A 25,219-nucleotide genomic window follows, 5' to 3' on the forward strand; every position below is an offset into this window, starting at 1 on the left:
GTTCTTTGCCAGTAAGATTCTAGCTGCTGTTGTGGCATACATAAAAAAACACTCTATCCTGACTGGGTATCTCTTCGTTGGTTATGCTCAGAAGAAATGCCTCTGGTTTCTTACAAAGGTAACTTTCATTACCTTCTTAAGTTCATTATAAATCTTGTCCCAGAAGCATTTACCGCTGGACACACCCACCACATATGAAAAAAGGTACCTTTCGCATGTTTGCATTTCCAACATACATCTGACATTTTGGTATTCATCTTAGCTATCTTAACTGGTGTCAAATACCATCTATATACCATTTTCATTATATTTTCTCTTAAACTATGACAAGCAGTAAATTTGATTACCTTTCTGCCACAATCTCTCCCAGTCATCCATCATAATATTGTGTCCTACATCCTTTGCCCAATCTATCATTGACGATTTAACCAGTTCATCTTTCGTATGCCACTCTAGCAGAAGATTATACATTTTGGAAAGGCTCTTAAAGTTCGATTCTATCAATTCTGTTTCCAGTTTGATTTTTCTACTTGAAAACCAACCTTTTTGTCCATTTTAAATGTTTCGTACACTTGATAGTAGTGCAGCCAGTCGGGGACCTGATTTTTTACTTGATCATAGCCTTTAGCTTAAAAGAGTCCCCTTCCTGCTGCAATATGTCCATATATCTTAACCAGTTAGCAGACATGTTCGGTCTCTTATAGGCCTTAGCCTCCACTGGAGATATCCATCTAGGAGTCTTTCTCTCTAACAAGTCTTTATATCTAATCCAAACCTGATACAAGGATTTCTAACTATATGAGTCTTAAAAGTTCTGTGGATCTTAACCTTGTCATACCAAAGGTATGCATGCCAGCCAAACATATTATCATATCCTTCCAAGTCCACACGTCAACATTCTCTAGTTTAAAACCAATCCTTTAGCCAGCAAAAGGCCGCTGCTTCAAAATAAAGTCTTAAATCCGGCAGGGCAAAGCCTCCTCTCTCTTTTGAGTCTGTTAGAATCTTGAACTTAATTCTAGGCTTTTTGCCCTGCCATATAAACTTTGATAAGTCCTTTTGCCATTTCTTAAAGCAGTCCAGTTTGTCCAAAATTGGTATGGCTTGGAATAAAAACAGCATCCTTGGTAGGACATTCATTTTTATCACAGCTATTCTTCCCATTAACGACAGTTTTAATCTTGTCCATATTTCCATGTCTTTCTTTATCTCCATCCACAGTTTTTCGTAATTGTCCTTGTACAGGTTCAAATTCTTGGTTGTGAGATTGATACCTAGATATTTTACTGTTTTAACAAAATTGAGGCCGGTGCCTTCTTGTATCTTTGGATTTGTTCTGCACTCAAATTTTTACCTAAAACTTTGGTTTTCTGCTTATTTAATTTGAAACCAGCTACAAGTCCAAATTGTTCAATTAATTCCAAGGCTCTGGGGACACTGCTTTCCGGTTCCTGCAGGGATAACATCAGATCGTCTGCGAAGGCGCGTAGTTTGTATTCTTTCTCTCCCACTCTAATTCCTTTTATCTGTTTGTCCTTTCGTATCATATTTAGGAGGACTTCCAGGACCGTAATGAAAAGTAAAGGGGAGATAGGGCACCCTTGTCTTGTTCCCTCTCAACTTCAAACTCCTCCGATATCACACTGTTTACTATTACTTTGCTCTTTGTTCTGTGTAAATGGCCTTAATGCCATTCAAGAATTTTTCTCCAACTCCCATCTTTTCCAAATTCTTTTTCATAAATATCCAAGATACTTTATCAAATGCTTTCTCTGCATCCACAATAGTAGTGCTGCATCTGTGTTTATGTCTCTCTCCAGTTTTTCTAAAATATCCACAATAATTCTCGTGTTATTGCTAATTTGTCTTCCTGGCAAGAAACCTGCTTGGTCTCTATGTATATAATCTTTCAACACTCTTTTCAACCTTGTAGCCAAAACATTTGCGAAGATTTTATAATCCACGTTCAAAAGGGATATTGGACGATAATTTTTCATTTGAGTCTTGTCAGTATCTGGTTTTGGAATCAGTGTGATAAAGGCTTCTTTCCACGTCTCTGGTGCCCTATCTCCTTCTAGTATTTTATTACAGATTTCTCTTAACGGCTGCGATAGCCAATCTTTCAGTGTCTTATAATATTTTGCTGTTAATCCATCCGGTCCTGGGGCCTTCCCTAATTGCATATTGTTTATAGCATCTTCTATCTCTTGTGTCGATATTGGGTGGTTGAGAGTAACTAGTTTTTCCTCTGGACTTTTTGCAATCCGTTCTTTTCCAGAAATCGGTCTATCTCTACTTCCTCTATCTTCTCCTCCTTGTACAGCTGCTTGTAGAATCTTTGGAAACACCATCTGATTCCTCCGGTTTCTCCACATTTTTTCCATTACTACCAAATTAGTGATGACATTGCCTTTTGTCTTTTCTTTAATTGCCAAGCTAGTAGTTTTCCACACTTATTAGCAGATTCGAATGTTCTTTGTTTCATCATTTCACTTTCCATTCAATATCATGGTTCATTATATTCGCATATTGGGATTGCAAGTATTTAATTTCTTTTTGGATTTTAACGCATCTAGGGTGTCCTCTTAATTCTTTTTCCTTTCTTTGATTAATTTCAACAGTCTCTCCATTTCTGCATTTTGTTGTTTCTTCTTTTTTGCTTTTTCGCTGATGAGGAATCCTCTCATTACCGCTTTACTTGCATCCCAGGCAATTCTTTTCTCCACTTCGGAACTCCAATTTATTTGAAAATATTCTCTCATCTTTTTCGCCGCTCTTTCTACTAGCTTGGTGTCTCTCATCAAAGCGTCATCCATTCTCCATCTGAAAGAATCCTTGGAAATCATTTTTAAATTTAACTGTACCGGATTGTGGTCTGAAAGTGTTTTAGGACCAATTTCTGCCTTTTGTATTTTTGGGAGCCAATTCATTCGAGATCCAGATGTAGTCTATCCTCGACCATGACTGCTGAGATTCACTAAAATACGTTGCCTCTGTGTCTGTAGGGTTTTTTAACCTCCAAGAATCCACCAAATTCAAATTATCCACCATTTCAAAAAAAGTCTTTGGGAGTTTCCCATCATTCGTTAATTTTGTTCTTTGAGATCTGTCCATTAATGTGGAAACTGCACCATTAAAATCTCCAAGGCAAACTACTTTGAAATCCAAATAGTCCATCAGCAAGTCATGTATTTTTTTGTAGAAAATCGACTTTCCATCATTTGGTGCATAAAGTCCCAGAATTAAAAATTTTTCGCCTTGTACATTAATTTCAATTGCGATGTATCTCCCTTCTTCATCTTTAAAAAGCTGTCTTGGGCTATATTTCTCCTTTGCATATATCACTACTCCTCTCTTCTTGACCTTGTCCGATGATATAAACTCTTGGCCCAATTTTTTGTTCTGTAGTAATCTTCTGTGACGTCGGGCTATGTGGGTTTCCTGTAGACATATTATATCCAAATTCTTCTTTTCTATGCTGTAAAACACTCTGCGTCTCTTTGGTCTCTGATTCAATCCCCGGACATTCCAAGTCATTAGCTTGAGCGCCATTTTCCTTTCTTTATTCTTCTCCTCCAGTTGCTTCTCCTTTCTTATCTTTCTCTGGATCCTGGCTTGGTCCTGGTAGTCCTGGCGGTGGTGGAGGTATTTCTGAAAACCTATAGAGTTGTGCTGGATCAAGTGGAGTACCTTTAAATTGTTCCAGATGTTTATCCAAAACTTTTGCTTTTCCGCCAAGGACCTTATTCTTATCTTTTTCCCTTCGAACGTAAATGCTAGGCCTTCTGGAAATTCCCAACTGAAGGGAATTTTTCTTCTTCTAAGCTCAGTCACCAAATCGTTGTAGGGAACTCTTTTGTCCAGGAAAAATATGGGGATATCCTTATAAAAAATTACTTTGTTCTGCTGTACCACCAGGTTGTTTCTGTAATGCAAGTCCAGAAAGAAATCCCTGTCGTGTCGGTCGTGTAGTACAATCAAACAGTCACTGACTGTTTTATTACTTTCTTTCCTCTGGAGCCTCTTGGTCCGAATCTGAAGGCCTTCACTATGCGCGCTGAGACGTTTACCTCTTCTAACTCCCAGTAAGTTGAAAATTGTTCCACAATATACGCTTTTAGATCTTCCCCTTCCAATTCTGGAAGACCCCTTAGACGGATGTTTCCCTCTCTTTGATGGAGTTGCAGAAATGCGAGAGACTCTTCAACAGTTCTCTGTCGTGTTCCAATATTCTCTATCTGCTCCAAGTCTAAATTGTCCAATTTTTCCTCCACTTTTTTTATTTTTTCTCTAAACACTTTAATTTCCTCAGAGTCCTTTTTCAGAGTGGTCACCTCCTGCCCAATTCTATTAATTTCTTCTCTGTTCTTCCTTACGTTCTCGATTTGCCCAATTGATTTTTCCAGGGTCTGCGTGGAATTTTTAATATCAGCTTTTATATCAACTTGGAGTTTTTCTATTGCAGAGTTCACTGCTGTATTTCCTGATGAAACTTGATCTTGTGTTTGCTTCAACCCTTCAGTAACACTTTTCAATCCTGCTGCAATTTCTGCCACACTAGCAACCAATTTCTCCATTTGTTCCTGAAGAGTTAGGGAGACAGAGCCTCTTTTTTGTGCAGAGCTAGAGCCAGCTGTTTTAGATCTAGTGTCCATCTCCTGTGGGCTCTGCAATTGTAATCTCAAGGTCACTCCAGTTGCTGTGGTAACAATCTCAGACATTCACAGCAGAAGACCAACAGTCCCAAAAGTAAACACCAGGTGGCCAGCAGCTCAGTTCTGAGAACAAAGAGCCTGCTGAGCCAGGAGCCCACACCAGTCCCAAAAGTCCAACTTTTAGGCAAAGAGTTTAAATCTTCTAAAATAGTAAATTCCTTAAAGCCAAGAAGGGTTTGTTTTATATAGCCCAAGTCAGTAGCAGTTTCTAACTTGCAGTGTTACCACCAAATCCGTAAAGTAGCTTGTATCTGGTTACAAAAAAGTCAGAATGTCTCCACTGGTAAACAGTCACTGAAGCACCAACAAAGAAAAAATGGCAACAATGTATTGCAGCCCGCTACTGACCCGGAATCCTAATCCAGAGGGTGGAGGGGCGTCTTCTTTTGCCATATCAACTGTTTTAAGTCTTTAAACATCCTTTAAACAACTTTTAATCAACTTTTAAAAAGTTTGGCAGAGTTCGCAAAACTTTCCCGTTAGTCGCGGCTTTGATCTTTTAGCGCTACCAAGCTCGCGCAAACAGTTCAAAGGGAACAGGCTTCCTTTTAAAATTTCCTCTGCAAGCAGTGTTCTCCAAACTTGTCAAACCATCCAAAACTTTTACTTACAGAGTCTCTTTGGAGATTTCTATGTCGGAAGTGCCGGGTGCTCGAGTCTGGCGGGATCGCTGCTTTGATCCTCCGAAGGCAGTCGCTTCTTCAGTCCCGTGCCGGGGCTTCGCTCACCTGATTTTCCCCCTTACGAGGGTCGATCAGGAGCGGAGACGGCACGTCTGGGACCCACGAAGCCGGCAGTCCACGGGACGCTCTTCCCGTGGCTTTAAGGGACCCCTGGCGCAGGCAGGGTAATCCCTATAGCCTACCGGAGGACGGAGCCGTCAGACCCCCGTCCGCCATTGACCGGCACCAAACCAGAAGTCCTGATTTTGAAAGTGGAGTGGCTTAAGCAGGGTTTATTTCCAGCCAGAACTCACCGGAACTCAGTTCTGGCACCTCTCAGGCAGGTGCCATTAAGTATTTAAGGGCACACCTCAAGTTTCTTGGCTTGAGGGAGAGATTTATAACCTCCCTTTTCAGATGTTTCCAGGAATTGAGGTGTCTTGGGATACAAATTTACCACACTTTCTTCTTTTCTTGCTTTAACCACTTGGGGATCCCCATTTGAGGAGAGAATGGCCAGGTTGTGGGACTCCCCCTCCCCCTTGAGGCATGTCTGACCCCCATCATTGTATGCATTTTGTTGGTGAGCTGCCGAGGCACATCTTTTTGCGCATGGCTTGGGGTGGAATGTGAGTCCAATGTACCACTCCCTCTGCAGGGTTGCCTGTTGGTTTTGCTTGCTGTTTGACACAGTTTAATGGATAGTTTGGTGTTGCTACACACTATGTGATTTGCTTGTTGTTTTAAACTGTATGTAACCTGCCTATGTGGTAAAGAGCAGACTACGAATGCATATAAATAAACATCCTGCTTTTAGACACTTCTAGTAATATGGCTGCCTTGGATTCCATGTGGGCACCAAATTTCAAGATTTCATAGAGAAGAGCACCCTAGCAATTTTGATAGCCCACTGTTGCCATGCTCTGCACACACGTGTGCACCCATCCAGCGTGGCACCCATCCAGGAGGCTTAGTGTGGGCAGCAGGAGGACCCTCCCCTCAATTCTCCGTACTGCTGTTACTGTTATTTACATCACTCTTATTTCAAGGAACTCATGGTGGCATACAGGGGTCTCTTTTCCCCACGTAACATCCTTATGAAATAAACAAGGCTGAGAGAGAGAGAGACCCCTGATTGGGCTTCATGACTGAATGAGGATTTGAGCCTGCGTCTGCCCACTCCTAGCCCTACCATCCAACCCAGTGGTTCTCAGAGGGTGTGATGGTCCACACTGTAGGGCAGGAGAGGGTGGCAAATGAGGAACGAAGATTCATGGACAATCAAAGTAACAAACATTTCAGTGTAGTATAGTATCATATCGTATAAGGGGAGCAGGTGGCGCTGTGGTCTAAACCACTGAGCCTCTTCAGCTAGCTGATCACAAGATTGGCGGTTTGAATCCCCGCGACGGGGTGAGCTCCCTTTGCTCTTTCCCAGCTTCTGCCAACCTAGCATTTCAAAAGCACACCAGTGCAAGTGGATAAATAGGTACCACTGTGGCAGGAAGGTAAACGGCGTTAGTTTCTGTCATGGTGTCCCACTGCAACAGAAGTGGTTTAATCCTGCTGGCCACATGATCCAGAAAGCTGTCTGTGGACAAATGCCTGCTCCCTTGGCCTGAAGCGAGATGAGTGCCACAACCTCATAGTCACCTTTGACTGGATTTAACTGTACAGGGCTCCTTTACTTTTACCCAGTACAGTACAGTATAGTATCAAAATATTTTTTTAAATTTGCAGAATATGGATAAATACATTTTCAAAATGAGACCTAGGGCAGCAAGGGATACTTAGGAATAGGACAATCGTAGCTGTGATCAAGAATCACTGCTCAGAGTGCTGGAGAAGACTCATTTAATTCAACACCAATAGCAGGCCCAAGCAAACCTCCAAAAAGAGAATCATAGAATCCTAGAGTTGGAAGAGACCACAAGGGCCATCCATCCAACCCCCTGCCAAGCAGGAAACACCATCAAAGCATTCCTGACAGATGGCTGTCAAGCCTCTGCTTAAAGACCTCCAAAGAAGGAGACTCCACCACACTCCTTGGCAGCAAATTCCACTGTCAAACAGCTCCTACTGTCAGGAAGTTCTTCCTAATGTTTAGGTGGAATCTTCTTTCTTGTAGTTTGAATCCATTGCTCCGTGTCCGCTTCTCTGGAGCAGCAGAAAACAACCTTTCACCCTCCTCCATATGACATCCTTTTATATATTTGAACATGGCTATCATATCACCCCTTAACCTTCTCTTCTCCAGGCTAAACATACCCAGTTCCCTAAGCCGTTCCTCATAAGGCATTGTTTCCAGGCCTTTGACCATTTTGGTTGCCCTCTTCTGGACACGTTCCAGCTTGTCAGTATCCTTCTTGAACTGTGGTGCCCAGAACTGGAAAGTTTGTTTATATATGGAATGTGGATAGCTATATGAGTCTCAGTTTCACATGGACTGGAAATGAAAATATCCCTCAGCCTATGGGCTTGATCTGTGGTGAGAACCTTTCTAATTCCAATATGGCCCCAAACAATATGAAAAGACACCTGTTGTGAAAACATGGGCATCTGGCAAACAAGAAAGTTCAGTATTTTGAAAGGCTTTTGGTACAGCAGAAATGCCAACAAACATATTTCAAAAAATGTGTAGAAATTTCGGATAAGATGCAGATTATATTTTACCAAGTGGCTGAACTGATTACTCAACAGCAAAAATCAGGCAAAATAACTGAAGAATTGATTGATGATGCTGAGCTGCATTGTTTTATACTTTCTGGTTTGTCCCGTGATCATATTATAAAGTAGTTCTATTCTATGTTATAAATTAAGCACTGCTAGGAGTTCTTTCCTTTTGTTTTCCAATGTATTTGTTATCAATAAAAAGTTCTGTGTGGTGCAAGCAACCGCCCCCCCAAAAAAGCGTGGCCCAGAGAAAAAAGTTTGAGAACCACTATTCTAACCATTTACATCTGGATATGCTGTGGTGAGGAAAGCTTTGCCTCCTCCATTTCTGCCTGCTGTGAAGTTGATAAAGCTGCAGAAATCCCACCAGGAAAAAAAGCCTCTAAAAGATGGCAATGCTGAGGGAGGAATTATCTGCGTCCTCCTTTCCAAGCTGTGCGAAGGGTGGATGTAAGTGGCCACGAATCAATTAAAGCCTCTTCTGACAGATGAAGCGCAAGAGTTGCTGGGCCTGTTTTACAGGTTTGTCTGCAGGGGAAACAATATGAACTTGTAGCTATTGTAACTAGGACAAGGCAGATTCGCAGTCTGTGAGACTCTGGGTTCTTCCATGTACAGAACTGACCGTCTTGGAAGGGAGCACAGGAACGAGCAGCAGGGGGAACAATGGTGGAACAAGATCTATGGCTAGAATGTGCCCCGACTCAAGAAAAATGTAAGTTTGTCTTCATAAAAGTCAGGAGGGCAACAGCCTCATTCAGAAGATGGGGAAGTCCAGGAAGTGGGAACCCGGGAAGTCAGCATTAATTACAAGCTTCTGGGCATCTAATGGGATTGTTGCATTTGAAATGAAAAGGTGAAAGGCACTGATGTGAAACATGGGGAAAAGTTGTTATAAAAAAAAAAAAAAACAGTTGTTGGAGGGGGACAGATAAGGAAAATGAGTTTCTGGTACATTGAAATGAAGGGGAAAGATGTTTGGAAGTGCCTTTTGATACACTAGGTTGTTTGCTACAGAAGTAGGTTCTTTTTCCAGTAATATCAGCTGAGATTCAGAGCTCTGTGTGTGTGTGTGTGTGTGTGTGTGAGAGAGAGAGAGAGAGAGAGAGAGAGAGAGAGAGAGAGAGAGGTTACAGAAAACCTTTCCAAACATTATTTTATTATATACTTTGAATATTTACAGCCTACCTTTCTGCTAAGTTAAATACTTGATTGCGACCTGCATCCTGAATTCTTTGATTTGTACTTTACGTATGTTTGTAAACACACTTTTTGGCACATTTTAAGATGTGTACTTAAAACACCTTGCAATCTATGTATTGGGCCTGAGCTTCCAGAGAGAGCATCAATAGTTCTTAGGCCATTTTCCCCAGCCACTCTGGGCGGCTTACAGAAAAATATTAAAATACAATAATCTGTCAAATACTAAAAGCTTCCCTAAACAGGACTGCCTTCAGGTGTCTTCTAAAAGTCAGATAGTTGTTTATTTCCTTGACATCTGATGGGAGGGCATTCAACAGGGCGGGCACCACTACCAAGAAGGCACTCTACCTGGTTCCCTGTAACCTCACTTCTTGCAGTAAGGGAACCGCCAGAAGGTCCTTGGCTCTGAATGATGGGGGTGGAGACGCTCTTTCAGGTATACTGCGCCAAGGCCATTTAGGCAGTGGCGGGGCTTCATGCTCCAGCACCAGGGGGCAGAGTGCTGGCAGGGGTGGGGCTGGCACATGTCTGTGTGGGCAGGGGGGCAGCCGCGATAGCACCCCACCAGGATCGTGCTGCCAGGGGCAGTGCGTTCCCCCTACACTCCTCTTCCTCTGCCAGTGCATTTAGGGCTTTCAAGGTCAGCACCAACGCTTTGAATTGTGCTTGGAAACGTATTGGGAGCCAATGTAGGTCTTTCAGGACCGGTGCAATATGGTCTCAGTGGCCACATACAATTCTCATTGGTGAGAGCCAGTGTGGTGTAGTGGTTAAGAGTGTTAGACTCGTAATCTGGGGAACCGGGTTCGTGTCTCCGCTCCTCCACATGCATCTGCTGGGTGACCTTGGGCTAGTCACACTTCTCTGAAGTCTCTCAGTCCCACTCACCTCACAGAGTGTTTGTTGTGGGGGAGGAAGGAAAAGGAGAATGTTAGCCGCTTGGAGACTCCTTCGGGTAGTGAAAAGCGGGATATCAAATCCAAACTCTTCTTCTCTTCTTCTTCTCATCAGCCACAGCCAGCAAGGCTGGCTTGTCTAAAAGTTCAGTTACACATTGCATACCCAAGTGTGTAAGAAAACCCTGACTGGCCTCTTCTTCATCACAGAAGAGGAAAGGCCCTTCCACTTGTGGGATTGCATGAGAACCCCATCCCTGGAAGAGGCAACGTTCCACTTTCGATCATATGATGAGAACAGTAAATATGCTTAGCTGTGTATGATCTAGAATTTAAAATAGCATAATAGTTAATGCAGTAGAAACTGCCATATTCTTTCATTTTGTTTCAATTTCTGTTCCACTTCTTTACTCAGCATTGACAATGACAGAGACAATAAAAGCAGAAAATTATTAGTATATAAATGAAATAGGCAAAACAAAAACAAAAACAAAATCCTTCCAGTAGCACCTTAGAGACCAACTAAGTTTGTTCTTGGTATGAGCTTTCGTGTGCATGCACACTTCTTCAGATACCTGCACACGAAAGTTCATACCAAGAACAATCTTAGTTGGTCTCTAAAGTGCTACTGGAAGGAATTTTGTTTTGTTTTGTTTTGACTATGGCAGACCAACACGGCTACCTACCTATAAATGAAATAGGAACTGAAATGAAATTCTGTGCTGTTGTATTACAGGCATACACAGCAGTGACTAAAAACATTGAGCATGAGGTTTGCCTGTCAGGATCAGAGCAGAGGTGTGTCCCCAACAGCAGCCAGGCAGAGGCAGTTGGTGCTCACAAGCACCATCTTGTCCCCAGCATCTGGTATTTAGAAGCATGTACTGCCTCTGGACATGGAGGCTCTACCAAGGTGTCTCATGGCTACTAGCTGCTGATTTTTTTCTTGCCCTCCATGAATTTGTCCAAACTTCTTTTTTTAAAGCTACCTGAAGTCCTGGTCATCACGATGAAGCCTTGCACAGATACCTCACCAGTTCAGAGGGTGGAGGCTCCATAAGGCAGGGATGGAGCGATGCTCCTCCAGATGTTGTTCAACTCCAATCAGCCTCAGCCAGCATGGCCAGAGGTCAGCGATGGTGAGCATTGGAGTCCAACAACATCTGGAAGACCACAGTTCCCCCGCCCCGCCTTAAGGGGTGCATTTCCCGAAATGCTTAGCGAGTTGCACCTATTTATTTATGCATTTTTACAACTGCTGTACATACACCATACATTGTCTGTCAGTTATCCATTTCCTAAGTACTTCCAAGTCTTCCTCTCCGTGGCATTCTATGCAAACCCTGAACAGCTGCATACAGTATCCTGATCTTCCACACATTTTTGTCTGGAGTCTTTATTTGATATTTTCTGGAGATTTGATTGAACATTATACCCTCTAAAATATTCTCCCAAGCACTTCCACTCTTTTAAAAACTGTGTCTCATCTTTATTTCTTATTTATGCGGTCATAGATGCTAATTCTGTACATTCTATCAATTTATTCTGCCAGATATCTTTCATAGGTTACTCCTTTTCTTTCCATTTTTTTCGTAGACAACTCTAGCAGCAGAAGTCATGTATAAATATAGGTTGAGAGCCTTCTTTGGTAAATCATCACTTATTATCCCTAGTAGGAAGGCCTCAGGTCTTTTAGGAAATGTAAGTTATGTATAGATAATTTCCCAGAATTCTCTAGTGTATTTACACAACCACCACATGTGTATGTATCAAGGTTGCAAGTTGCACCTTAGCATTGCATGTTTGCACACCTTGCAGTTGGACAGTGTTCTCGAAGCTACTAACATGAGTTTGGCCGAACTGCGAGAGGCAGTGGAGGATAGGCGTGCCTGGCGTGCTCTGGTCCATGGGGTGACGAAGAGTCGGACACGACTGAACGACTGAACAACAACACCTTGCAGTGAAGAGCATTCACACATCGCCTCTCCAGGTGACAATCTCAACCAACACAAAGGTCAAAAGAGCCTGGGAAGCATTGTTCCACTTTCACCTCTGTACAAAAATTTCCCAGATTAGTCATTTTTCTGTAGTTCAGCATTAGTGGGATCAAATGTTTTCTTCAGATGAGATGACTGTAAAAAGGCTTCTGGGAGGAAATGTTCTGGTCATATCAGATTTTGGCCTTTATCATGGGCATGAATCAGCCCACAAGGCACTTTGAAGACCCAGCCATTTTCCCCATGAGTCTATATAAGAGGCTGGGTCTACATGCATGATGCGTTGTCAGCTGTGAATTTCTTCTATTCAAACACAAAACATAAACAAAACTTCCCTGCAACTAGAAAACTAACATACCAGGTATCAGGTTGAACTTGAACCAGATGATGCCCTAAGCCAGGCTGGAGAACTCTCAGGTCCAGGGGCCCATACACCTGGCCCCTCAACTCTCCTCAGGCCACATACCTCCCTGGCCCTCCAGCACATCCCCAGAGTTTTTGCCTGGATGGACTGTGTCCTTAATTCTCACCATTCCTCTGCTTGCCTGGATGGAGGATAGAGGGGACAGTGAGTGTGCACAGAGACCAGACAATTGTATAAAGGTAAAAATTATAGTTAGGAATGGATTCCTCAGCCCACCTCCTGAATTGGCACAGTCAGCCCAGTGACCCCAGTCTAATACATTTTGCTGCCTGAGGCAAAGAACGAGAAGACAGTGTCCTCCTCTCCTTCTATGTACAAAAGCGAACTGAACTGAGAGCTGTGCCTAAAAGTAGCCCATCAAGTCTGGCAACCTGTTCTCATCATGGCCAACCAGATGCCTGGGAGAAGCCTGCCACTCACTCCAATGCTGTCACTGGACCAGGGCACCTGAGGGCACCTGGCTAAGTGAAGAGATGCAGGGTTGGCACACACACCTCTGTGTGTTCTGCAACACCACTTGACTCCCTACGCCTCAACACCTTGGGCACAGTCTACTCTCCCATCACAGCAGTCTACTGTTGTTGAAAAATACAGTGGTGTTACGAACTTACCGGTAATTTGTTCCGGAGGTCCGTTCTTAACCTGAAACTGTTCTTAACTAGAGGCGTGCTTTCGCTAATGGGGCCTCTTGCTGCCACTGCAGTGCCGGCACACGATTTCCGTTCTCATTCTGGGGCAAAGTTCTCAACTCAAGGTAACTCTTCCAGGTTAGCAGAGTTTGTAACCTGAAGCGTTTGTAACCTGAGGCGTTTGTAACTCGAAGTACTAGGTATTAGGGTCCAATGCCCAATGCACTGTGGGTAAAAGGTACTTAACCATCCAGGGGCCCTTTACCTTTTACCTTTACCTACACTGTGGGTTCAGCCTGGCCCAGGCATAGGCAACCTTCGGCTCTCCAGATGTTTTGGACTACAATTCCCACCATCCCTGACCACTGGTCCTGTTAGCTAGGGATCATGGGAGTTGTAGGCCAAAAAACATCTGGAGAGCCGAAGGTTGCCTATGCCTGGCCCTGGCCAGTAAGATCCAGATTCCAAATTGTCAGTGAAACAGGACATTCATTATTACAGCACTGCAATACGCTCCAACCGCTGAGACACACTTCTATTTCTAGATAGAAGAGATACACATGGCAAGAGAAAGAATTTCCCACTTCACAATAGCAAGGCTGAAAAACAGGGTCTTCTGGTCTTCTTTTTCGCACCTCCCTCCTGCTCACTGTTTGCACAACAGCCTTCCTTAGGAGATAAGCATATCTTGAGATAGCGTGCAGGAGACTAAATCTTGTCAAGGATGATTGTGGTTATAGCTTGTGCAGATCTTATATTCCACCCAGCCCCTGCCTTGCTCACAAACACATATCTAGGTCTTGAATTCATTAATAACTTTGATCTGTCAATTCTTCCTGCAACAACCTCATTATTCTGGAAGAGTGATGGTATGCAGAGAAACCTGCAGCCTCCAGTTCCAATCTCTCTCTCTCTCTCTCTCTCTCTCTCTCTCTCTGTGTGTGTGTGTGTGTGGCATTTTATCAACACAAAGACTCGTGCACCTGCCCATAGGCGCTGCAGCAGGTGAATGCTTGACACCAAGATCGGACTGGAAGCCAGCAACAGATACCGTAATTTTTGGATAATGACATTTATGTGCTTGTGCAGTTTGCAGGAAAAGCAGGTGTGTATCAACTCCTGCCAAGTTCAGTAGAGCCATATTCAGTCATTTCAGATATTGATCTTGGCACCTCTCAGAGTGAGTGAGTCACTTATTTGGATCACTGAGGATAGAAGCAGTCTCGGCATGCATAGCTCCACCTTTGGGCACTTTAGAATGGTCAATTTATTGTCATTTTAAATTGACTGTGATGCTAGAGGCACAGGAACTATTATGCATAAACAAAAGTCCTTTATTAAATATTGTCTATTGAATTGCATTTTCACTGCTTGCCTTATTCTGCATACAGGTTGCAGTACCACTTTGATTAAGCAACACTGAAATCCTTTCATTTGTTGCCTAAATGTTTAGTAGTTGATAAAATCCATTAATTGGACCATTTCTGAAGCCTTGTGTGAGCGCAAGGAAGCCAGCAAGAAATACTATGGGGGGAAATGAATGTCCTTCCAATATTAATAGGTTCTATTTCTAGTAAGCCTGCCTTCCTGTCTTTTTTACAGCCACATAAAGAGGACAAGAGGCTTTATAGGTTGATGTGACGCCTAGTACTCTTCTTTCCTAGGCAGTGACTCATCCCTTTGCATGCACTAATATTGAAAGCAAAGCAACTTTCTGTGGGCTAATCATTGCCATGAGTAAGAGAGGCAGCAGGGGGATCGCCCTGAGCTTGTCCGTAGCAGTGAAGGTTGCAGAATTAAGCATGTACAGCATCTTCAGCCCCAGTAATCTCAATTAGGGAAAAATCAGAACACACTCCCATATTTCAGGTCTGCTGGCTGAGGGGCTCTGGGTTCTAGAAGCTGATGGAGCTTGAGCTTGAGTTATTGCCCCTGCTTTAGTTGAGATCCCTGCATTGCAGCGAGTTGGACTGGATGACCCTCGGGGTCCCTTCCAACTCTACAGTTCTATGATTCTACGTATTCAAAATGGTTCAAATGAGTTTAAAAGCCTGTGTTGAAATAATCATTTTCTACTATCTGTATTTTGCTTCAGATAGTAACTATTTAAAAGCATTTTTTTTCATCATGGTTGTGCTATAAAGCTCTGTTTAGATTCAAACCACACCTGCAAATGTACATTTCCCCTCTGCAGATGGCATCAGTGAGTTCCGCTTGCAAAGGAACAGTTGGGACCTCACACATATGACATCAGCTGTGAAGCAGGTGTGTGGTTTGGGCCAAATTAGGCCCATAGGGTCCACACCCCTGCATTTGGGAGGAGGCAGCGAGTAAATAGTTTACTTTTTTTTTTTTGCATTCTCACAGTCCTTTGCGTGGTAAGTTATATCCTAAATCACTTGCCCAGTGTATCATCACAGATTTTACTGTTCTTCTTTCTCCCATTCTTATAACAATTTGTACATTTGGGGAAATACTTTAACAGTATTTTCTAGTAGGTCTCTTTCAAACTGTGAGATTTGATTTGAGAAACCATTCTTTTTATCCATTTTAAATGTTTTGTTAAGTTGATGATATTGTAGCCAATCAGTTACTTTTTGATCTAACTCTGGTTTCTCTTCAGATCATATCAATCTTTCACCTTTAACTAAACAATAGCTTTTCATTTACTTTCCCAGACAAAACTACAGCCATGTTGGCTGGTGGCTACTATTTACTGCATACATCTGTTACCATATAGCCTTGTGCATATGCATACACTGACGGAACGCATGAGGGAATTTTTAACCTAGAGTCAGCGTGCACAAAACTGGTATTTCCAGAAAAGGGAATGAGCAACAAGACAAGACAAAGTTCAAAGCACTCGTATATGCAGGGTTTTGTGTTTTTTAAAAACAAAAACAGAGTGGGCAGCATTCAGATTGGATTAACTATTATTCGGTTATTATCTTTAGAGGGGAGAGGAGATGGGGAACAGCAAGCAAGATGGAGCAGCATAGGTGTGATATGCGAAGGGAGAAGCGAGGGGGTGACTAATGACTCAAATAAAGAGATAGGAGCATATTAGAAGATAGGAAGACATAGAAGATTAGTGAAAAGGTGACAAAATATAAATAGCACCTTGTTTGTAGGCAACACATCAAAAGTCTTGGAGAATTAGAGTGGCCAGGGAGGAAACAGAATTAGAGAGTGAAGGGTGAACGTTACTTCTTCCAAGACACAGTGGGTATGTAAGGAGTCTTCTTCAAGGGGTCTGCTATTAACCAGGAGACCAACTCTTGCACCAGTGCACTGGGCTCACGGGGTGCTGTTCACTATGATTTGTGATGGCTAGGACACCATGGCCTTAGCAGTTTATTACCTAGGAACATCCAGGAGAAAGGCAGTGATGGAGAAATGCAGGCACAGTTAACCTCTTTGGTTCTTCCTAACCAAATCTAGTTGGGGTTATTCTTAAAGGCTTGGTCCTTCAAGGAAGGGCTTCACTAACAAAGGAAGGGAAGGGCATGAGTGGTGGTGGTGGTTATAAAAGGGTGTGGAAGGTTGCAAATGGGATTCATGTGTACCTTTAGGGTGTGATTTCCTAATCTGAATGGATGCTGATTCATTTGTGGTGTTGTTCTAACAGTGGGTTTTACTCTGTGTTCCTGTGCAGTGCTCTTTACTTCTCTGGGGGTTCTCCAAAGCCCATAAATAGAAGTGGAGCGGGGTTTGATTAGACTGGAGCCAGATTGGTGTTTACTCAAAGTGAAATGGGCCACTTTGGAGAGGTCTCTTGAAGCTTAAGGCCTACGGGTACTTTGAAGATTGAGAGGGACAGAGACGCTTACTGTAGATGGTATCTGAAAGAAAGGTTTTCCCCTGAAGCTCTCCATAAAAGGGAAATTCTATGCAGGGGAGAGGTGGGTGTCTGGTGGTGTGACTGTCAGGCAGCCTGAGCTTCTAACCAGGATTGACTTTACCAGGACTCTCCAGTCATTGATTGGGGGAGGGCAAATAAAGTAATATATCAGAACTTGTTCCAGTGTGTTCTGTGCTCTTTTGCAAGTTCTTTGTCCTAGGATCAGCAACATATAAACCACATGTGTCAATGTTGCTGTTGCTTTCACTTGGGCGCCCTAAACCTTTTATTATTCTAATGCAGTCAAACCCTTTCTATTCTGAAAATCCTCCTGTAAAAAAATATGGATCCCTTATTTGAGTCCATTTCTCCCCCCGCCCCGCACTTCAAGCCCTAGTTGCATCAGTGAGTTTGATAGGTGTGTGCTTGTGGATAATAGTGTATGTTTTAAAGTAAGGTAGTAGTTTTTTCTTGATTTTACTGTTTTAACGGCTTTGAGGGTTTGTTTGTTTTTAAAAAAATCAAGCAGTAGATGTGGCGATGACCACCAATTTGAGTGACTCCAAAAGGGGATTAGACAAGCCCATGGAGGATATCACTGGCTAGTAGCCATGATGGCTATGTTCTGCTTTTACTGTATGAGGAAGGGTGTCAATGAATACCATGGGGGGGGGTGCTGTTGTGCTCATTTCCTGTGTGTGGTCTTCCCATAAGCATCTGGTTTGCCACTGTGAGAACAGGATGCTGGACTAGATTCAGCAGTCTCTCCTTATGTTCTTAAGCATGGTCAAGACCCATTGCTTTTATTCTAGGTTTGTTTATAGGAGCGGGTTTTTCCCTCTTGCTCTTCCTTACTTTCCCAACTCTGTGCTACAAAGATGTCTGCAAGTGTGACATGAAGGCTGGCAACTCTGCTGTGTGGGAATTCCCTTGCAGGCAACTCTAGTGCCTGGAGACAGTCAAGTAATGAGCAGTGAGCAGAGGAGGAATACTCACTGAGTGGAGTGCAGAGAAAAGAGACACCATGGTGCATTTGCATCAGCAACAACCGGATGCCTTCCTCTGCCCCAGCTGCAACAAAACATGTCTTTCCTGCATCAGTCTCTATAGCCACAGCAGGCAATCTTCCAACAGTTGAGATTCACCCACAAAGGAACACTCCTCCATTGTCTCCCGAGTCAGACAGATGCCAACTAAACCAAGCTATGTGTAATTTCTAGTCTGCAGTTGATTTGAACATTAGCAGCTTCACACCAGCTATCTAGGCCAGCATCCTATTCACGGTAGCCAACCAGATCTTTCTTTCTTTCTTTTAATATTATTGCATTTTCTAATTTACGTAAACAAATGAATTAAATACATAACTGTATAATCCCTTCTGACCTCCCTCCCCACCATTGTGGATCTTAATGTAATGATGTCCCCCTCTGCATCTCTATCATAACTCTATTTTTATAAATCCTTTGTCAATCCATAGTTCACATTTTTTACTACAAGTTTTCTGTCAATCCTACCAATGTATGTAGTTGCTTACAATAGCTTTTCAAATAAATTATAAACTTTCCCCATTCTTTATTAAAGACATCCTCTTCCTGGTTTGTAATTCTTCCTGTAAGTTTTGCCATCTTGGCATAGTTCATCAATTTTGTCTGCCACTCTTCTTTGGTCGGAGTTGTACCCTCTTTCGATTTCTGGGCTAAGTGCAGCTGTGGTCACATACATAAATAGTTTTGTCTGGTCCTTTGGGATCAGTAGCCAACCAGATTTCTAAGGAAAGCCTGAGCAGGACCTGAGCACAAGAGTATACTCCTTCCTGCGGTTTCCAGCAACAGATATTCAGAGGCATTACTGCCTCTGCAGAGCTTTGGTCTGTGAACTTCTTCACAGCAATCATAGAGCAAACTTAAAACAATATTTTATTGTTTTGCAGACTTTTTTTTACTGTACACAGTGTTTGAGCACTTGTGTGAAATATGTTTTACAGTATATACCGGTAATCAGCAATGAATTATACCAGCAATGAAGAGAATAAATAAAGAACATGTTGAGTATGTTTGCTACCCCAATTCAGCTAGGACCTGGGATAAGATGCACATCTCACTACTTGTCATTTGTTTGGGTCCATATTCCTTGAAAAGCTGATGGTGTGGATATTCCCTTGGCCACACTTGTGTACCTAGACTGGAACATGTTTTTGCTCCAGTCTCACCAGTCTGCGGGGTGGGGAGTATGAACACTGCTGATCTTTAGACAGGCATATAAAATCCATTTATGTAGACTATGGATTGTAGAACTCAGGCGACTGCCTAAAACTGTCTGTTGCAAATCACCAGAGTCCCAGGGGCATTTGATGGGCAGGAAATGCCTCCTTCTTGCTTCAGTCAGGCTTATAAATCAGTGCAGGCAGAGGCAGAAATGGATTCATTCCTTGCTGTTTGTAGCCGTGGCTACTTTGCTATTCGAAATGAATCAGCTAAATGCTGGGCATCAAGTGCTGGTTGAATAGAAAATATTTTTCTGCACATAACATATGATGGTTGATGGTAGCACTTAAATTGGCTAACTATTTTTTCAGACTCTTTACCCTTACTGGAAATGATGAAATGCTGATGATGCAATGTATCCCAAGTGGACCCAGCAGGCTTGTTCTCCTGCAGTCTTTGGCAGGCCCAGCCCATCTTAAAGGTGAAATACAGGAAGCTCCTAAGGAAATTAAGTGGGAAAGAGTTTCTCATGCTGGCAAATTAAGTGGGAAATTAAGTGGCAAATTAAGTGGGAAATTAAGTTTCTCATGCTGGCAAATTAAGTGGGAAAGAGTTTCTCATGCTGAATGACAAAAGGTTTCTCCACTCCTTAAAGGGACTTGGGGGCTTGAACCTGAAACTCACTGACCATCCAAGTAAGCTACTTGGAAGGTTAACATTTATTTTAATAAAGAATTCTGAAAGCTTGGCAGGAGTACTGTAACTTAGTTGGTCCCTAAGGTGCTACTGGAAGGTTTTTTTTATTTTTTATTTTTTAATTTGTTTTGACTATGGCAGACCAACACGGCTACCTACCTGTAGAGAACTCTGGTTTAGGAGGCAGAGCACAGTGCATCTGGTTGGTGCCTGTTTGCTATAGCAGCCCTTTTGGTATGAAAGAATCCCAACAAATGCTCTTCAAATACTCTGCTTTCTTGCAATTTAAACTGAATGGGTTGTAAGGGTAAACCAGTGCAGCTTGCTGAATTTTATACACACTCAGTTCTGAAATGACACACTTGATTACTATATGCAGAGGGTAGTTAATGCTGGAGCTATACATGGGCCATAGCTGCAATTAAGATGATTTATACCTCTCGTCTGAAGCTGTGAAGCTGCTGACTTGACAGATTACTGGAGTTGGCAGTGTTTTCCTTTTAAATGAAGGCATTTTCAGCTAATACCACCTCTGGTGAGTCAGGCCCTTGGTGAGCAGTTTTATCAATTTCCATTCTGAGCTACAGAGCCCTGTGTTTGCAAGGAAGTGAAGAGTCCAGCAGAAAATGAAACTTGTGTTTGCATGATAGGGGGTGTGGCATTTTGGCAAATTATTATCTACAGAATTGACTTTGGGCAATTTCCTAATTAGAGAAGGCAAGCAGGAAGGTATGGACATGATTATCGTTTGCTACCACAGACTGAGCCCCAGACTACATGGGAAATAAAGCAGCACAAAAGACTCTGCACGTCTGACACATGAAAATAGGGGCACACTTATACCAAGGATTACTGCCCTCTTCCCACTATGACACGTTGCAGAAGGCTCTACTTTACCTATTGCATGCTTAATTTATTTATATTGCAATAGCCTTTTCTTTACTGTTTTAAAAGCAAAATACAATTGGAATTGTTGCTAAAGATATAGTAGAAAAACACAATAGGTATGCAGTATGCAGTAAACAATAGGCAGTATGCAAGCACTTCACCAGCCACAACGTGTGAAATGGCAGGCTGTGCCATGCTGCTCTAAGAGTCCACACACATGTATTGATATGCCACAACACACTCAGTGCCATTCAGACTGCGACCACAACACTATACACACTTAACTGGGAGGAAATCTACAGAACTTAATGGGACTTACCTCTGCTCTGAGTAGACATCATCATCATCATTCTTTATTACGGTCAAAGACCAGCTCTTAAAAAGGAGGTAAAGTAAAATTAAAAATAAATACAACGGATCCCTTTGACGAAACAGTTTCCGGGGATGTTACATATATAAAACTCTTTGAACAAGATTTAAAAGAAAATTATTAATTGCATTACAATGTTAAAGATTTAAAATAGTGGCTGCAGAAGGCTGAGCCCGGCTCGCTCGAGATTCCATTGAGGAGAAACTTAGATGGGCTAAGAAGAAGGTCTATATCTGCAAATTTGGACACAAAATCTGGCAACCGCCCTGGTAATCATCGGGTCTTTACCTAACAAGAGCAGGTTGTATAACTGCTTTTCTGGGAGGCTTGCAAACCTCACCAGTATGGGGTCCATGATCTCCCTTCGAGCTTCTTCATATAGAGGGCATCTGAAGAACGAGTGTTCAGGGCTTCCTATTTCCCCTAGTGGGCATACGCAGAGCCTTTGGGCGTATGGGATTTTTTTATAGAGCCCCTCCAGCACTGGCGTGGGCAATGCCGCGCTTCTGGCAAGAGTAAACGCCCTTCTTGAGTTTTTTGACAGGAGAAAGGAGAGGTAAGGTGCCGGGGCAGCTATGTATCTCTCGATTTCTCCAGTTCTGTATTCAGGGCATCTTGAACAGTCCTGTTGTCTTTCAATGTCACTGAGTCGTTGTCTGACTGTTACTTTAGCTTGCCTTGGATCCATCTTTAAGAGGGCTTGGGGGGAAAGGCCCATATTCTGGAGAGAATTCAGGACCGCTAACTGCCACCCGGACTGAAACTGATCGCAAAGGATCAGTGGTGCAATCCCTTGGGGTTTCAGATTTAGAGCCAGCCATTTATAAATTGATGTTAGGCGTATTGAAGCCTCCACACTCATCATTCCCGTTTCGAGTCTGATCCATGCGTTGGATACGCATTTGGGGACGTGCAGGAGGGCTCTGAGAAATTTAGATTGTACACGTTCCAAGGGAGAGAAAGAGGAGGACGGGCCTAGAAAGGTTCCGTAGAGGAGCTGAGCCAGCGCTTTGGCCTTAAATAACTTAAGGGCCGCTGGAACGAAGAAGCCCCCCTGTGTTCTGTAGAATTTGAGAATAAAGTTTGCGGATTTTTCCGCTGAACTTCCAACAGAATTTATATGCATTTTATTTGCTCCTGTGGCCTGTACTGCCATTCTGAGATATTTGTAGTTGGAAACTTGCTCTAATCTATGTCCTTGTAGTTCCCAGCTTCTGGGCTTTGATTTTTCCCCAAACACTATTACCTTAGTTTTTTGGTAATTGATTTTGAGGCATTCTCTTTCGCAATATATAGCAAGCCTCCTTAATGCCCTTTTGAGACCGACTGGTGTTCTGGATAGGATAACCGCATCGTCGGCATATAGAAGGACGGGAATGTTCCGGTTTGCGAGCTTTGGCGGGTGGAAATCCAAATCAGTTAGTGCAGCTACTAGGTTGTTAAGGTAGAAGTTAAAAAGTAGTGGTGCCAAAAGGCACCCTTGTCTGACGCCCTTGTATGTTTTGATGGGGTCTGTTAGGTGCCCTTGGTGGCTGCACCTAACTCTGAGGGCCGTATTTGCGTGAAGTGCCTGGATTAGTAATAGGAGCCGTTTGTCGATTGATGTGTCCTGCAGTCTATTCCAGAGTCTGGATCTGGACACGGTGTCGAATGCTGCTTTTAAATCTACGAAGGCGGCATACAGAGAGGCCTGCTCCCTTGATTTGTATTTGTCTATGAGATGTTGTAACGTGAGACAGTGGTCCAACGTGGACCGGCCGGGTCTGAATCCCGCTTGTTCGATAGCAAGGATGTCTTCCTTCTCTAACCAGTCTGAAAACTTTGCGAGAAGGTGCTTTGCATAAAGCTTGCTGGTCACGCTTAGTAGGCTAATCGGCCTGTAGTTTGCTGGGTCCCGTCTATTACCCTTTTTGTAAAGTGGCACTATTATGGCTGTTCCCCAATCTCTGGGGATACGGCCAGAGTCATCAATATGTGTGAAGAGGGCAGCTAGAAATGGTGTCTGAGTAGACATGTATATGCTTGCAGAGTCATCTTCTAGAGAACCTGGGCAGGAAGCTGAACCCTGAAGATAACTCTTGCAAACTTTGTTAGCTAAATTTTAATAAGGCACACCCAAAGGTAAAAAGAAGGACAGTTATTTACTAGAGATAGGTACCAGGAAATAGGGGCAGTTGCAGCATATAACTTGCTTGAACTTCTGCAGTGACTGTCTTCAAATGCCTGGTGCAGACTCTATACACAGCTATGCTGCCGGTTTTTACAGGACTGGAAAGACCCCTGTCTGAAACCCTAGAGAGCCACTACCAGTCAAGAGCAGGCAGTACTGAGCTAGAAGGACCAATGGAGTCCCTCTGTATGAGGCAGCTTCCTGTTAGGAGAGAATGAATCTTTATTTGCGTCAGCCATCAGCCATAGCAATAAAACAACCATATGATATACAAAGAATAGAAATAAAAAGTCAATTACATAAAATACATTTTAGGGTTTTAAATCAATAGTCAAATAGTGGATCTTATTCTAATTGCCCCAGCTAAAAACTTTGCAACCTTTGCTGTCACCTGCTCATCTTGATCTGCCAAGAGAAAGGACAGTGTGGCAGTGGTTGGGTGACCCGGAATGGACAATAAAAGGGTGTGTGTGTGATAACCTCATTCCTCAAGTCTTTATAAAGAGTGCAAGCTGGAAGGACAGGTTAGGAGAGAGAAAGTTGAGAAAGGTATGAATGCCAATTCTGCACCCTCTGTGGCTTGATTGGCGTGAAGAACTTATGTGGTCTGAACTACAGCAAGATGTGAAATGGAGAGCTGAGGTCACAGCAAATGCTTATGCAGGCTCTACAGTGTGGTGTGCGCTAAACACAACTGCTGGTGGTGGCTTTTAGTCAGACTTTACAAATAGCAATGACTTGTCAGTAGGCATCCCTGAATCCTGCAGACAATGAATCTAAATCTGCAATGGCCCTTTGGCAACTGAATTTAACCCAGGAAACACATTCATCGGGCTTTTGCAGACCCCCCCCCCAATATTTTCCATTTTATTTTTGAATCCCTAGCATTGTTTTACTACATTTCAAATTATCATTAGCTAGCATTAGTATGATATTAGAACAGCACCAATTGCCCATTAATTGCTGGCCATATAAATCCCATAAAAAAATCAACAGGTCAGCATTCAAATAGCCTGAGAGCATATCCAGACATCTTTTTAAATTTTAAGGAGGCAAAGGAAATAATGTTCCAAGCAAGTAAAGGTAAAGGGACCCCTGACCATTAGGTCCAGTCGTGTCCGACTCTGGGGTTGCGGCACTCATCTCGCGTTACTGGCTGAGGGAGCCGGCGTACAGCTTCTGGGTCATGTGGCCAGCATGACTAAGCCGCTTCTGGCGAACCAGAGCAGCGCACGGAAACACCATTTTCCTTCCCGCTGGAGCGCTACCTATTTATCTACTTGCACTTTGACGTGCTTTCGAACTGCTAGGTTGGCAGGAGCAGGGACCGAGCAACGGGAGCTCACTCCGTCGCGGGGATTTGAACCGCCGACCTTCTGATCAGCAAGCCCTAGGCTCTGTGGTTTAACCCACAGCGCCACCCGCATCCCTATACCTATATAAATCCTATATAAATATAGGATATATACCTATATAAATCCCATACCTTCGGTCAAAAAGCCAGTTTTGCGACAGGGATATTCTGATTACATTGGGTATTCTATATCACAAAGTGATTCCAACTTTCAAAAACAGTTCTAACCCATGTCCAACCCTCTAGAACAAGGGTCCCCAAACTAAGGCCCGGGGGCTGGATGCGGCCCAATCGCCTTCTAAATGGTCCAGGAATCAGCGTGTTTTTAAATGAGTATAATGTGTCCTTTTATTTAAAATGCATCTCTGGGTTATTTGTGGGTAATAGGAATTCATAATTTTTTTCAAAATATAGTCCGGCCCCCTACAAGGTTTGAGGGACAGTGGACCGGCCCCCTGCTGAAAAAGTTTGCTGACCCCTGCTTTAGAAATCTTGGG

At 43.0% G+C, this 25,219-nt stretch overlaps 1 protein-coding gene across 2 annotated transcripts in view; it reads left to right on the plus strand.

Moving 5' to 3' along the window:
• The first annotated feature begins 8,743 nt into the window (after positions 1–8,743).
• Positions 8,744–25,219, plus strand: part of PTPN3 (protein tyrosine phosphatase non-receptor type 3) — a 91,571-nt gene continuing 75,095 nt past the window's right edge. For both annotated transcript variants that reach the window (XM_033171278.1, XM_033171279.1), the window contains exon 1: positions 8,744–8,765. The gene's annotated coding sequence lies outside the window, so the exon portion shown is untranslated. The remainder of the gene's footprint in view (positions 8,766–25,219) is intronic.

Source organism: Lacerta agilis, chromosome 14 (genome assembly GCF_009819535.1).
Source record: "Lacerta agilis isolate rLacAgi1 chromosome 14, rLacAgi1.pri, whole genome shotgun sequence".
Classification (NCBI taxonomy): Eukaryota; Metazoa; Chordata; class Lepidosauria; order Squamata; family Lacertidae; genus Lacerta; species Lacerta agilis.